Genomic DNA, 15,280 nt, shown 5'->3' on the forward strand with positions numbered 1-15,280 from the left:
CTCAGTCAGTTGAGCATCTAACTTCAGCTCAGGTCATGATCTCACTGTTCGAGAGTTCAAGCCACAAGTTGGGCTCTCTGATGACAGCTCAAATCCTGGAGCCTGCTTCAAATTCTGTGTTTTCCTCTCTCTCTCCCCCTTCCTGCATGTACTCTGTCTTTCTCTCTCAAAAATAAATAAACATTGGGGCGCCTGGGTGGCTTAGTTGGTTAAGCGTCCGACTTTTGCTTAGGTCATGATCTCACGGTTCGTGGATTTGAGCCCCGCGTCGGGCTCTGTGCTGACTGCCAGCTCAGAGCCTGGAGGCTGTTTCAGTCTGTGACTCCCTCTCTCTCTGACCCTCCCCTGCTCACGCTGTCTCTCTTTCTGTCTCTCTCCTAGAAATAAATTTAAAAAAAAAAATTTTTTTAAATAATAAATAAATAAACATTAAAAGAAATAAATAAAATGAAATAAAAATGAAACAAAAGACATAAATATCTGGGGTGCCTGGGTGGCTCAGTCACTTGAGCATTGGACTTCACCTTAGGTCATGATCTCACAGTTCATGAATTCTAGTTCCACATCAGGCTTGCTGCTGTCAGTGCAGAACCCGCTCCAAATCCTCTGCGCCCCTCTCTCTGCCTCTTCCTCATTTGCACTGTCTCTCAAAAATAATTAAACATTTAAAAAATTAAAAAGGTATAAGTATCAAAATCCTACTTAGAAATTGTGGTAGGCAAAATAACGGCCCTCTAAAGATGTCTGTGTTCTAATCCCTGAATGCTTTCAGGACAGAAGGGATTTTGTAGATGTGATTAAGTTAGATAGCGAGGCTACCATGGATTATCCAGGTGTGTCCAATGTAATCACATAAGGGTCTTGATAAGCCAAAGAGGGAGACAGAAGAGTGAGAGAAGAAATGAGATGGTCGAAGCAGAAGTCAGAGTAATATCGTCTCTGGCTAAGGCCATGAGTAAAGTTATGCAGGCAGTCTCTAGAAGCTGGAAAAGGCAAAGCAACAGATTCTTCCCTAGAGCCTCCAGATGGAACCAGCCCTATCAACACCTTGCTCACACTCAGTTCCGATTTCTGATCTCCAGAGCTGTAAGATTATAAATTCATGTTGTTTTTAAACCACAAATGTGTGGTAATTTGTTAGAGCAGCTACAGAAAACTAATATAGCAATGGTAAACATTAATGCTTGCTTCAAACTTTGTTTTTACTTTCTCTCCATATCTGTAATTTCTTCCCAGGAGATTTTGATATCCATGAACCTTAACCTCTGCTCCTATGGCCTTTCACAGAGCCTTTCAATGTCCATGTCTGCTCAACTTTCCCAAATTTGACTTTATCCCCAGCATCCTATTTCAGATAACTATTCCCACAATTCACCTCCTCCTTTCTTCTGCTCAAGGATTCTCATTCCCATTTTATTTCTGCTACTTCCTTTGATGTGAACCGTGGGACTTTCTGCCTCCAATTTCTATTTTACTGATTCTTCCCATGCTCTATGCTGCTTCTCCAGTTCTAATATAGTAACATCATCTCTTTATAACTCAGGACTCAGTTTAAATGTATTTCCTCATAAGTCTTTCTTACTTCCCAGACAAGGTCAGAACCTATTTTATATAATCATTTCAGTTTTTGTAGCACTTATAATTTACTGAATACTTTTATATATTAAGGTCTATCTTTCCATTAGACATAATCCTTGTTTAAGAAAGGTTTATGTCTTATTTACAACTGTTATCTCTAACATTGGGCCAACTATCTGGCATATAATATATATTCAATAAATGCTGAAGTTATCAATAAATATGAAGTCTTGTTGGTAATTCCTGAAACTCAGAAGAAAGTATAGCCATTCTCTCTTTTTTTAAACATTTATTTATTTTTGAGAGACAGAGAGAGAGAGCACAAGCAGGGAAGGGGCAGAAGGAGACAGGGAGACACAGAATCTGAAGCAGGCTCCAGGCTCTCAGCTGTCAGTACAAAGCCTGACACGGGGTTCAAACCCATGAACCATGAGATCATGATCTGAGCCAAAGTCAGACACTCAACTGACTGAGCCACCCAGGTGACCCAACCATCTTTTACTCTAATTCTAATTCCCAATAATCAGAATAAAGACATCATAGTATATATTAATTAAGAACATTGGTACAATATATGGAACATACATTTTTTTCATTTTTCATTCAAAATATGGTCAACTTGGGGTGCCTAGGTGGCTCAGTCGGTTAAGCATCTGGCTCTTGGTTTCAACTCAGGTCATGATCTCATGGCTTCATGGGTTCGAGCCCTGTGCTGCCAGCCCTGTGCTGCCAGCACAGAGCCTGCTTGGAATTTTCTCTCTCCCCCCAACCCCAGAACTCATGCTGTCTCTGTCTCTCTCAAATTAAATAAACTTAATGTGCCTATATGAGTATGTTCACACACATACACACACACATTTCATAGAGCCATTCTTTATAATGTTCCACTATAAAGTCTAAAGTTTCAAATTAAAATACCATTGAGTACTACCAGTTCTATGAGCTGGGCCAAATAAAATATGGTAGAATTTATATCACATTACATGTCTTGCTGAACCCAAGTGACTTCCCTTTTGAGGCCAATTTCCTGGATAGGCAAGCTGAGAAGTGATACAGGGCGTCACGCTCAGGAGGGCCTCACACCTAGTTTAATGTTCTATGATGACTATCTTGAATTTCTCAATATTATTCAACAAGGGCCCCACATTTTCATTTTACACTAGAATCTGCAAATATTGTGGCCAGTGGGATGGATTCATTCCATGATAGTTTATAAAACTCTGTTATATGTCAACCATCATTTATGGGGGTACAAAATATGAATAAGATGATGGCCTAAGGATATCCAAACAAATATTTACAAATAATTAATAAATAATGTGACAAAGTTTGTAATGAAGACAAGTGAGGACTATAGGAGCACTAAGGGAGAAGTCCAGGATTCTGCTTGAGAGAATTGAGAAAGGCTTCTCAGAAGGGAGCACATTTGGGGTGCCTGGTGGCTGAATCAGCTGAGCATCTTACTCTTGATTTCAGCTCAGGACATGATCCCAGGGTCATGGGATTGAGCCCCACATTGGGCTCCACACTGAGCCTGTAGTCTGCTTAAGATTCTCTCTCTCTCTCTCTCTCTCTCTCTCTCTCCCCTTCTCTTTCTCCCCACTCTGTTTCTCTCTCAAGAAAAAAAAAAGAGATCACATTTGAGCTCAGTCCTCAAAATTGAAAAGGAATTCTGTCATGGGAAAGGTCATTATTAATGTAGTGATTAAAATTACTTAATAAGTGGACAAGAAGAATTATAGGATAACAAGATTGTCACCTACTACTTTTTCAAGTCAGAGAGTGTCCAGTTTGTTCATTTCATCACTCCCCCAAAACAGGTCCAAGGGTGCTTCCCTGCAACAACCCAGTTAGGAAACAGGCAGACTGCCTGTTTCTTTGCAGCTCATAAAGACCCGGGCGGGTGAGGTAGGGAGAAAGTGATGAGCAGTGAGCACAGGGCACAGAGGGTCTGCTAGAGTTACCTGACAAGGACAGAGCAGAAGACATAGGCACTGAGTGTGGCCAAGACAACAGGCTACTTGGTACAGCTTTTTAATCACCCCAAGTGTCTTAGCCAGGACATTCACCTGGGTCCTCTGTGCTTTCAGGAAACTTCACTAAGACCAGCCTGTTGGCTTTTTGGAATCCTTGTAGTAACTCTCTCACTTTCTCACTCTTTTCTTACTGCCTCTTAATCTCAGGGTAATCCTTTCCTCTGCAGCCTTTCCCAGTGTCCTTCAAAGGGAAGCCTTCTCTCTCTTCTCAAACCTATTCATTTTTTTTCACATTATTCATTTATGGCATATTAAACCTTAAGCCCAAATCATTAACAATTAAATAACCAGTTATTTCCTCAAGGGGAAAGAGGGCTTAATATTTAAAACATTCCAGTAGATGAAGGATAGTATTTGTTTCCCATCCTGCTGGTTCAGAGAAGTAAAGAAAGAAACACTGAAGAGTTAAGTCTCCACATAAGAGAGTCTGCAAAGGATCCATGGAGCACAGGATGGAAGATTCTGGCTCAGGGTCCCAAGGGCTCCTGATGGCTTCACTTAGCATTAGCTAATTCTTATGGTTAAGATGGAAACCTTCACTCCACCTTCTCAGAACTCTTCCCTTTTCCAAATAAGGTCTAGTCATCTCTTAAAGATCTAGAAGCTATGACTCTAAGGTCTGGGATGTCTACTTTTCTGTCCAAAGCTTCATCTCAGAGGAAATGGAAATGCCTACACCTTGCTCAAAGATATGTAAAAAAATTTGTGATTCTGAGGAATTAGAACCTGGATCAGTGGCAAAACTTTCCATTTCCTCTCCTCCTTGTAGCAAGGGAAGGAGCCCTACTTTGGTTATCAGATTGCTGAAAAGATACCCACAACCAAAGAGCATATTATCAGATACCATGTTTTATCCAACATGAGAATCTCCCAACTTTTAACTCATTCTGTTAGCTGTGTTATCATAGCTTCACAAGGTGATTTGGGAAGTGTTTCCTTTCTTCTATACTCTAGAAAACTTTGTAGAAAATTTATCTTATTTCTTCTTAAATTATACATGGGTCCGTAGATACATTATTGTGACAATGCCAATTCTCCCTGCATTGATCTAAAGATTCAATGGAGGGGCACCTGGGTGGTTCAGTCGGTTACGCGTCTGACTTCGGCTCAGGTCATGATCTCACAGTTCGTGGGTTCAAGCCCCTCATTGGGCTCTGTGCTCACAGCCACGTCAGAGCCTGGAGCCTATTTCAGATTCTGTGTCTCCCTCTCTCTCTGACCCTCCTCTGCTCACACTGTCTCTTTCTTTCCCTCAGAAATAAATAAAACATTAAATTTTTTAAATAAAACAACAATACAAAAAAAGATTCAATGGAAATCACAGTAAAAATCCCAGTAACATTGTGTGTGTGTGTGTGTGTGTGTGTACACTGACGAGCTGACTCTAAAATTTACCTGTAAATAATGAAGGGCCAAAACAATGTTGATGAACAAATCTATGGGCTTACACTGCCAGGTACCAGGAACCATTATAAAACTATAATAATTAAGCTAGTGTATAATTGATGCAAGAATAGAAATACTGGCCAAAAGTACAAACAGGCAAGCCAGAACCAGACCCACACATTGTATCAACCTCCACTCAGGACAGGATTTCTAACATTGCCTACATCTAATGCTTATGTCTTCTTTTCTCAGGGGAGTTGGAGAGTCAGGGAAGGAATCACTAATCCATCCTCTTGATGCATTAGCATGAGTAGGAAAGTCAAAAATTGCAAGGATACTTTATAAACAAAGCAAAACACAAACGAACAAAACAAGCTTGTCTATCTATAGACATTAAGAAGCAACTAGTGTAAGGTCTACAGCAAATTGCTGCCTCCTTACACTATCACTCCTGTGGGTGTACTGCCAAGCATTTGGTAGGAGCCTAGGGCTGCTGGTGGCCAGCAAGGGGAGAAGTCAGGAAGAAAAGTGAGACATGGAGATGGGAAGAATGAGGAAAAGCTAGAACCTACCAGTACTTCTGTGTTTGTCCGCAGACATATCTAAGAAAAGCTCCAGAGTGATGCCACTTCCTTATTTTCTCCTTCCAAATTTTGTGCAAGTTCCTCTATTAGCCAGTGCTAAAGGAAAAATCATTCAGAGAAGGAGATTCTGAGAAACAGTTCTCAGCTTAACCAAGTTAACACTGAAGAGTTGGACATGCAGAGTTATCTGATTTATAACAAATGTAACATTGTAGTATAATACAGAAAGGATGATCTTTTCAATAAATGTGCTCAGATTAATTATTCATATGAGAAAAATAAATCTCAATACCTAGCTCACACCACAAATATAATTTCAGATGGATTATAGATCTAAATGTTAAAGGGAGAACACAATTTTAAAAGGAGACATAGACCAATATTGGTCTTCATAACCTTGTGATAGGCAGAAATTTCTTAAACAGGACACAAAAAGTATTAATTACAAAGGGTAAAAACTTTATAAAACTTTTATAAAATTAAAATTCATATTCACTATTCATCAAAAAAATGCCATTAAAAGAGTAAGAAGGCAAGCTAAAAAATGGGAAAAGATATATGCAGTACAGGTGCTAGGAATTCATAATCAGGATATTTAAAGGATAGTTACAAATAAATAAATATGCAAACAAATAAATAAGTAAGCAAATAACCCAATAGAAAAATGGACAAAAGATGTGTACAGGCACATTAGAAAAGAGCATATCTAAATGGCCAATGTATTAGTTATTCATTGCTGTGTAATAAATTACTGCAAAACTTCATGGCATAAAACAACATACATTTGTTATATCACATTTCTTTATCTCACATACATTTATTTTGCCCAAAGGTCAAGAATCTGTGTATTAGTGGGGTCTTCTGACTCTGAGTCTCTCACAAGGCTGCAGTCATCTTAAACTAATGTCCATTAAAAACAAATCTGTCCCAAGCTCATTCTAGCTGTTGCTGGCTGCATTCACTTCCTACCTAGTTGATGGACTACAGCTTGAGTTCCTCAGTTCATAGTCATAAGGCATCTCCATAGGATAAGTCACAACACAGCAGCTGGCTTCATAAGAGTAAGCAAGCAAGATGGTAAGAGGGCCAGCAAGACAGAAATCAGTCTTTACAACCTAATCTTAGAAGTCACGCCCTATCACTTTTGCCATATTCTCAAGATTTGAAGAAAGTCACTGGATCCAGCACACACACAAAGGAAAGTGCTAGATTACACAAAGACAGGAGTATCTGAACAACCAGCATCCTCAAACACTACTGATGGGAGGAGAAATTGTAACAATCATCTTGGGGAAAGGTTTGGTAGTATTTATTCAAGTTGAATACCCCTAGAACTTCTGACTCAGCAATTCTATGTATTCATGTGCTCATTCAAAGGAAGTAAAAAGAAAAAAAACCTTCATAGCCGCACTGTCCACGATAGCCAAGTCAAGTCAAGACATTAGTAAAATGTATATATAAACTGTGTCCTATTTGTACAATGAAAGTCAGAACAACAATGAGAATGAGTAAGTTACAACTACATCCAACAATATAGACCAATATCTCAAATGTAATTTGAATGATATAGTAGATACTCAAAGGAGAATGCTGCACATTTCCATTTTTATAAAATGCAAGCCAAAGCAATTTATGGTATTAAAAGTCAGAATAGGTTATCCCTGGACTATGACTAGAAGGGGTCACAAAGGGGCTTGTGGAGTTTTCTCAAAAACTTTTGATAATTTCCTATCTCCTTCAGAACTCACTGAACTACAGGACCCTGCACTAGCTGTCTAATCCCCCCACCCCCACAATCTCTGTCTTCATCTACTATTCTCCTGGCTCACTACTGAAGTTTCTGTGGAAACTCCAACCATGTTTCAACATCAAGGCATTTTGTCTTATTGCTGCCATGCCTGGAAAATTCTTCTCTCAGATTTTGGGACGTCTCATATTCTCACCCTTTCCCAGGCTTTGTTCAAATGTAAGCTCATCAGAGAGGACTTCCCCAATTATAAAAAGTTGTCTTGTATTTAACCTACCTTATTTTTAACCATGCAGTTATCCATTTCTGGAATATAATACATTTATTGATCTAATACCTATTCTCCTCTGCTAGAGTGTAAAGTCCATGAACAGAGACCTTTTTTTTTTTTTCACTATTTCCATGGACTCGAGAACAGTGCTTTACATGTAGTAGCCACTCTTTAATTATTTGTTAAATGAATAAGGACACCAGGAGTCCCAGGAAGGAGAAAAGAAGCCTCACAAAAACAATACAGACAAGGACCAGGAAAAATCACATACCACAAAGAGGCTACCCATTTCGGCTTGTGAAAAGAAAGGAGTTAGTAACCATGTTCAATATCTTAAGACCAAGAGATATGAATGAGGTAATATCCACTTGATGCAGGTGTAATATCCCACAAGTCCATTCTGAGAAAGATGGAAACAGTAATAATCTCAATACTTCTGGATGGCAAGAGTTTTCCCTGTAAGATATAAATTTGAGTCTTGCATCAGGGCAGTCCCTGATACCACTCTCAAGCTTCCTTAGTGTTTTTTATATCAACAGAGTTCATTCCCTCTGATAGATGACTAATGAAATGTTCTACAGACATCCAAAAAAAGTAATTTATGTAAACAGAGCACAATGAAATCAGCTACACAATCAGACTTTCAAGGAGCTTGTAGTACATAAAAAAAATGTTTAATTGATTTTTTTAGCCATTAGGGTAAGACAGCTGTTTGTTCCTAACTACTGTTAAGATTATTGCTTTGGTAGATGAACTGCTCTTCTGAAAGAGGCAGCTTTTAGTAGGTTGCCGCTCTATTGATCACAAATAGAAATTATATGACAAAAGTTCCCAATGAACATTTAGTTCATATTTCTTTTTATTCCATGTTTCCATTTTTCTTAGGTCACTTGACTTAGAGAGTAGCTCATATGCCCACATAAGTACTCTTCCTTTATGTTTTCCATTATTTGTACTCTGTATAAATGTTTTCTCTTCTTCACTATCTCTTTGGATTAATGACCATTTAAAATATCAGGTTGAAATGTGGTTTTTGTCTTGAGTATTCAACTCCTAAAAGAATGGTGAACCCAATGTAATATAAGTCAATATTTAACATGCATACATCCTGTAATAATAAGATTCATTCCTATTTGGGTATTAGCACTTTAGGATAGCATCTGTCTTTTAATTGCATTTTTAATGGTATTTGATCATGGATTTCATCATCCAGGAGAACCTAAGAGATGGTGTAAATAGATATGTAGTGAATGGTACACAACAACATATTAGCTTAGTATAAATGCCCCCATACAATCAGAAGGATATGGTACTTCAACCAGACATTCAAACTTCTTTTGAGGAAATCATAATGTATATTTAGGTGAGGTACAGAAAATTATGCATTTATCTATAATCTAGCTGCTTACATGTATTTCAAGGAGTGCCTAAGTGCATGTTTATTTAATATAACCTTATATTTAAAAAATCAAGAAAGAGGAGTGCCTGAGTGGCTCACTCGGTTGAGTCTGGCTCTTGATTTCAGTTCAGATGATGATCTCATGGTTCATGAGATCGAGCCCTCATGAACCAGCTGGGCTCTGTGCTGACAGCTAACATGTTAAATTCAAATGAACTTAGGAATTACTTATACAAAAATATAGCAAACACGTATCATTAGGAAAAAGTAAGGGTGAAGAAGTTCTTATATTAGCTGCATGGGAAAAAATACTGATTTTGTTTATTTTTCCTTCTCCAAATTGTTGACTTTATAAGGCGATTAATGGAAAATAACAAATATATACAACTCAATCTGATCTTTCATTGCTGACTCAATTTGAATTTTAGGCCAGCAATTTCCCAAGATAAGAAAACTTTTAGAATTTTAATATTTTAAAATTTTATAAAATTCACACAATATTGTTTTCTCAAAAAGTTCGTGTCTTTTCTCAAAATAAACAAATTTCTCATATTACCAACTTCCTTTTATACTTTATATATTCATTCCTTATTTCATTTATTGGGAATCTAATAGGTACCTCATCTATTTAATTTTTGTGCCTGCTGTACTCCTCATGTTCTTGTGTCATCATGGTACACAAAAACTACCCTAGATCCTTATCTTAAGCCTCCAACAACGGAAACATTCCTTGTTTTCAAATTGCTATTTTCTTTGCCTTGCTCACCCTCACTATTGAAGGGCCATGTTTGCCTTAATGATTCTAGCTGAGGAAATGCAGGCCAACTACTTAGGCTAATATATACTAACACAACAATGAATCAACCATTAGAACCCAATCATTCCCTGTGTACCAAGTCAATGAAAGTTAATTCAAACACTGCAATTTGGTGCGTTTGCCAACAAAATCATAGTGAATTAAGAAGGATGTTAGGAATTGTGCTTTCGCTTGTTTTTGTTCTGTTTTGTGGACAAAGACTTAGACAAGCGCAGAAATCAAATCCTCTTTTGCAGCTCAGAACTCATAGCTCAGTATGAGTTTTGATGCGTTTTAGAAGGAACAAGATCACTACAGCCGACTAAAGTGATGGTGGGGGGGTTGATAAACTTGAAGATTGGTTTCAGGACTATAGAATAACTAAAAGCACAGGATATAAGGGAAATTTTAGCTATGGTGAATTAATATTCTAATTTTGATGTTGGTATGAAATAAAGATGCCTTCTTGTTTTAGATAAAAAAAGGCAAGAAGGATGTTAGGAATTTGAGTGGACACTGTTCTCCAGCACAATGAAATCCCACGATATAGGTATGGTCTACCACTTCTGTCATCACATGAAAGTTGTTGTGGAATCATATACTCCATTAGGAGCTCAAATGTGCTCCTACAACCAGAAAAATCTCCAAGATAGAGTCTCAGGTGTTAACGACGATCAGCCTTTAGTGGTAGAGTTTAGAGTTGTGCAGATGGGAGAGGGTGGAAACAGCATCTGCTCCATAAAGGAACAGTGGCAGCAATCAAGAACAATCTCACCATTATCTTCCCACACCCAAGTCTTCACAAGTAGGAATGCGTCACAGTTAACTTAATGCATCATCATTATTATTATTTAACTGAGCCATCATCATCTGCACCCAAAAACATTTACTGAGTCCTCTGTGAAAATCTTTGTGTGGAAGAACATAAAAGAGTATAGAAAGAGTATAGGCATTCTAGAAACTTACTAGTCAAATAAGGTTCAAAATAATTACAAAAGAATAGATGAGGGGCACCTAGCTGGCTCAGTCAGTTAAGCAATGGACTCTTGATTTCGGCCTAGGTCATGATCTCACAGTTCATGAGATCAGAGCCTGCTTGGGATTCTCGCTCTTCCTTTCTCTCTGCCCCTAACTTGCTTATGCTGGTGTGCATGCACACTCACTCTTCCTCAAAATAAATAAACTTTAAAAAAGATAGATAAATAAATAGCAGCATGAGATAAAGGTACTATGTAGCCTGGACATTATTAATTCACAGACATTTTAGCAACAATGACCTTAGATATTCTTCAGCCTAGCCCCAATGTTGAGTCACATAGAGGTTAAGTGGGTTATCCAATGTTGCATGACTTAAAACTGGCACCAAAACCCCTGATATTGACTCTAAGTGCTGAAATTAATTAAAGAAAGTAACTTGGTCTATATAAAGCCAAGACAGGAAAAGAAGTCACTATTTCGATTAATATATTCACCATTTTATGTTATAATATCCAAAATCAATTGCAGTAGGTGGGTCTATGTTCATCCTGTGAGCCCCTTGTTTTGCTGCTGTCAGGTTTCATAATGACCAGAAGGAAATCATAAGTTTCAAACATACTATGATCCGTTTAAGTGATCAGAACATCCAGTTATCATGTAACAATCTGTCTCTGCTATTTATTCTTCATTTATTAAATGAGCTGGTGGGACTCACATATTAGTATTTGTGAGGAAAGTCTAAAAAATTAAATGCCTATTTTATTCAGCTTTGAAATGAGCAATCTTGCTTACTAGAAATATTATATTCTTATTTAAAGTAGATACCATAGAAGGAAACAGTCAGTTCTTAGAAAAAGAGAATAGGGAAGCCATATTGTAAGAATGTCACCCAAACATAAAGATAGTCATTTTTCTTAGTGCCCATAGGGTAAACCAGAGGGAAAAAAAAAAGATAAAAAGTAATTTCTCAGGTAAGTAAATGAAAATTGCATTCACAGTCACAATACTATTTATTTTGTCACAATTAAAATCCTCAAGTATATACGCCACCTCAGAGTCACCAAGGTTACTCTTTGAAGACCTTAAGAAAGACACACAAACAGTGGGGATGAGCACTGGGTGTTATATGGAAACCAACTTGACAATAAACTATTTTTAAAAAGAGGGGGTGGGGCGCTTGGGTGGCTCAGTTGGTTGGGCATCCGACTTCGGCTCAGGTCATGATCTCATGGTTTGTGGGTTCAAGCCCCGCGTCGGGCTCTGCGCTGACAACTAGCTCAGAGCCTGCGAGCCTGTTTCAGATTCTGTATCTCTCTCTGACCCTCCTCTGCTCACACTGTCTCTCTCTCTCTCTCAGAAATAAATAAAACATTAAAAAATTTAATAAAAAGATAAACAACAAAAAACAATATTGACACATAATAATGGTATTTGTCTCCTCCAAAGGACAATAGGTACCAAACAGATCTTTGTTCATTAGGAAATGTTCAAAACTCAAAAAAAAAAAAAAACAAAAAAGGTTCAAAGCTCATACATTATCAACATGGATAGCAATGGCAGGCAGATGTTTGAGAAATGAATAAAGAATGAAATCACAAAGCACTCAGAAAAAATATGAGGTAGTAAAAATAGGAAGTGATAAAAACTATCCAGCATACTTTCCTAAAGGGTAAATCTTTTCAGGAAATGTAGAAATTTTAAAAGATAACATGAGTCCACTAAAGTGAATCACCAGGTACTATCAAACCCCAAATGTGTTTTAAATTTGTGCCACAGAAAGTCTACAGAAATCCAGTGGAGATGGGGGTGGCTGGGAATGAAGGAGGGGCATGTTGAGGACATCTAATTAGCAATAAGTAACCAACTACCTTATTGAGGAGAATTTGTATTCCATTAATTCAGCCAAGCACTTGGCTGGTAGTAAATACATTTTTGTTGTAGTAAATGAAAAAGAATGGAGAAAATCTGCTTTGTAGACACAGAATCAAACTAATGAGACAGTCAAGAGAAGGCTGTAATGAACTTATGAGTGAGGAAGAACAGATTCACTAATACATAAAATTCTGTATTAAGATCATAGATGTTTAGAAGAGAAATTTACTTAGGGAAGGGCTGGAAACAGAAGTATCCATCCAAATTTAGAACTATGGAAGCATCAAGATGAACAAAATTAAGCTTTTCTTTTGTAGGGCACAAGGGAGAAATTACTCTATGGATTTTGCTTGGGAATCCCCTCTTTAATTATGCAAAAAAATTATATACTGTGAAGTTCAAGCAGCCCCACAAAGCTTTAACTACATCTCAATTAAATGGCATAGGGAACTGCAAGGAACCCAGACAGAAATGAAAACAAGCACGTGAGCAACTTTATTCAAGTTAAGATTTTTTCCAAAGTAGAATTTTTTAAAAAATAAATGGAAAAAATAATTCCCTATCTTCTACTGTTTTGTCCACTTAACTTGAATCTCATGCCCAGCTCATTAGTTACATAGGACCCTCATTATTTGAGTGAATATTGCAGCTATGGGTTTTCATCTGCTCAGCACATTTCTTATCTTCCTATAACTGGGAGTAATATGCCTTTGTATTTTTGGGTGCCATTTCAAGTCCATATAAATAAAAAATGGTACCCTCTGCTCTCCTAGCCAGAGTGGAGACATTTGGCATAGAACTGTCTATCAACATACCCTGTGGCCTAAACAAGGCCTATAAGAGCCAGGAATTTTTCAGAATTAACCTGACACAAAGGGTGCTCAGTCAACCTGCATTAAATGAATGTCAGGCAAGTGAATGAATAAGCCAGTGGGAATAAGTTAGACCTGTTTCTTTCCTTGAGAGTCATGATGATAGGAGAGTATAACCCTGCCCTCCTCCAGCCTTTGTTAACTTACTAGAGGAAGCTCATCAACCAGTAGATGATAATGTTGCTGACATTAGAGGAAAGTAGAGACAAACATAACTAAGACATGAATAAAGAGAGAATCTTCATGAAACCCTTCTGGAATTTCTATTTTTGAGACTAATAAACTTTCTTTTTTGCTGAAGTTGATCAAGTTTCCATCACTTGTCCAAGAAAGTTCATGTTATACACAGTAACACTTGAAAAGACCCCCAGAGTACCTAGCAGGGGTGATCAAACAAGTAATCATTATAGATTTAAATAAAACATATTTCATTATAGATGTAAATAATATTCAAAATTGTTGTTGAAATAAGCAGAAAAATTTCCTCTCAGTGCACTTTCAATTTACAGTTGCTCTCACATTAAACCTAATAATAATTGCTTTAGGAAAAAATAGATAATATTAAATTCATATATCGTGAATATCCTGCATAATATAGAAGATTCTAAAAGGCTACATGTTTACTATTCCATTTTCATGATTTAAAACTTTCATACAGTATTAGAAACATTTGCAATTTATTAGCAACTCCCTCTTTCATTTTCTTTTTTCTTATTGCTCTGGAAGGCTATTTTAAATTTACCATCAATTGATGAGTTTTATCTGTGGACATTAAGTTTCAGAATCAGAAACTCAGATTCCCATAGGGCCACAAAAAAGACTACTCTTTCGTGAACTTAAGAGTGTCTTAAGGGATCCTGGCTGGCTCAGTTGGAAGAAGATGTGGCTCTTGATCTCTGGGTTGTTGAGTTTGAGTCCCATGTTAGATGTAGAGATTACTTATCTTTAAAAACAAAAAAAAAGAGTGTCTTAAACTGTAATTCTGGTGAAACTAATTCTCCTTACCTGTCTTTGAGAATCAAGCCACAACTGTAAATTATTCTTCAAAGGGTAGAAGATGAATAAGGAAAACAACAACAACAACAACAAAGAACCAAAACAAAATAAAAAACAAAAAACACCTCAACAATAATTCAAAATTCACCATGATCACCATGATAGAGCTAATGGTTCCAGGTTCTAAAGGTAAAACATGAAGAAGACAGAAAGAACTGTGATATTATAACCCTGTTTCAGATAGAGAGAACAAAATAGGCATATAATTAAAAAGGTACTGCATTAGAAAATAGCCAGGTTAGGGAAATCCACTCTGGGGAGATGAGGTTTTAACTGAGATCTGAATCAAAGTTCCCAGGCATACAAAGACCTGTGAGACCGGCATTCTAAGAAGAAGGAACTGATGTGCAAGTGCTCTGAAGAGGCAGTATGTTTGAAATTCAAGGAAAGTAGATAGATACCTAATGTGGCTGGAGTGTAAGAAGCAAGAAGGAGTGTGAGCACTGGTAAGTTCGGGAAGCCATTCAGACAGGGGAATGTCACTATCTAACTTCCCTTTCCAAAAGGTTACTGGCTCCGATGGCAGAGTGAACTATAGGTCTCAAGATTAGAATTGGGGACATCAGTAGGAAGCTATTATGATAGTCCAGAGGAGACATGATGGTAGCTTGTGGTAAGGAGTTGAAAGGAAGAGAAGTAGAATAGTAACACAGTATGCCTTAGGAAGGAGAGACTAGGAATTGGGTGGGTGAAGGAAAAAGAAGA

At 37.5% G+C, this 15,280-nt stretch overlaps 1 non-coding gene across 1 annotated transcript; it reads left to right on the plus strand.

The window, feature by feature from the left end:
• The first annotated feature begins 9,978 nt into the window (after positions 1–9,978).
• On the plus strand, positions 9,979–10,105 carry LOC144216766 (small nucleolar RNA SNORA40). Its single transcript, XR_013330750.1, has one exon. It is a non-coding gene; the product is annotated as a small nucleolar RNA SNORA40 (small nucleolar RNA).
• The last annotated feature ends 5,175 nt before the right edge of the window (positions 10,106–15,280 follow it).

This window comes from Crocuta crocuta, unplaced genomic scaffold, assembly GCF_008692635.1.
Source record: "Crocuta crocuta isolate KB4526 unplaced genomic scaffold, BGI_CrCroc_1.0 scaffold48, whole genome shotgun sequence".
NCBI lineage: Eukaryota > Metazoa > Chordata > Mammalia > Carnivora > Hyaenidae > Crocuta > Crocuta crocuta.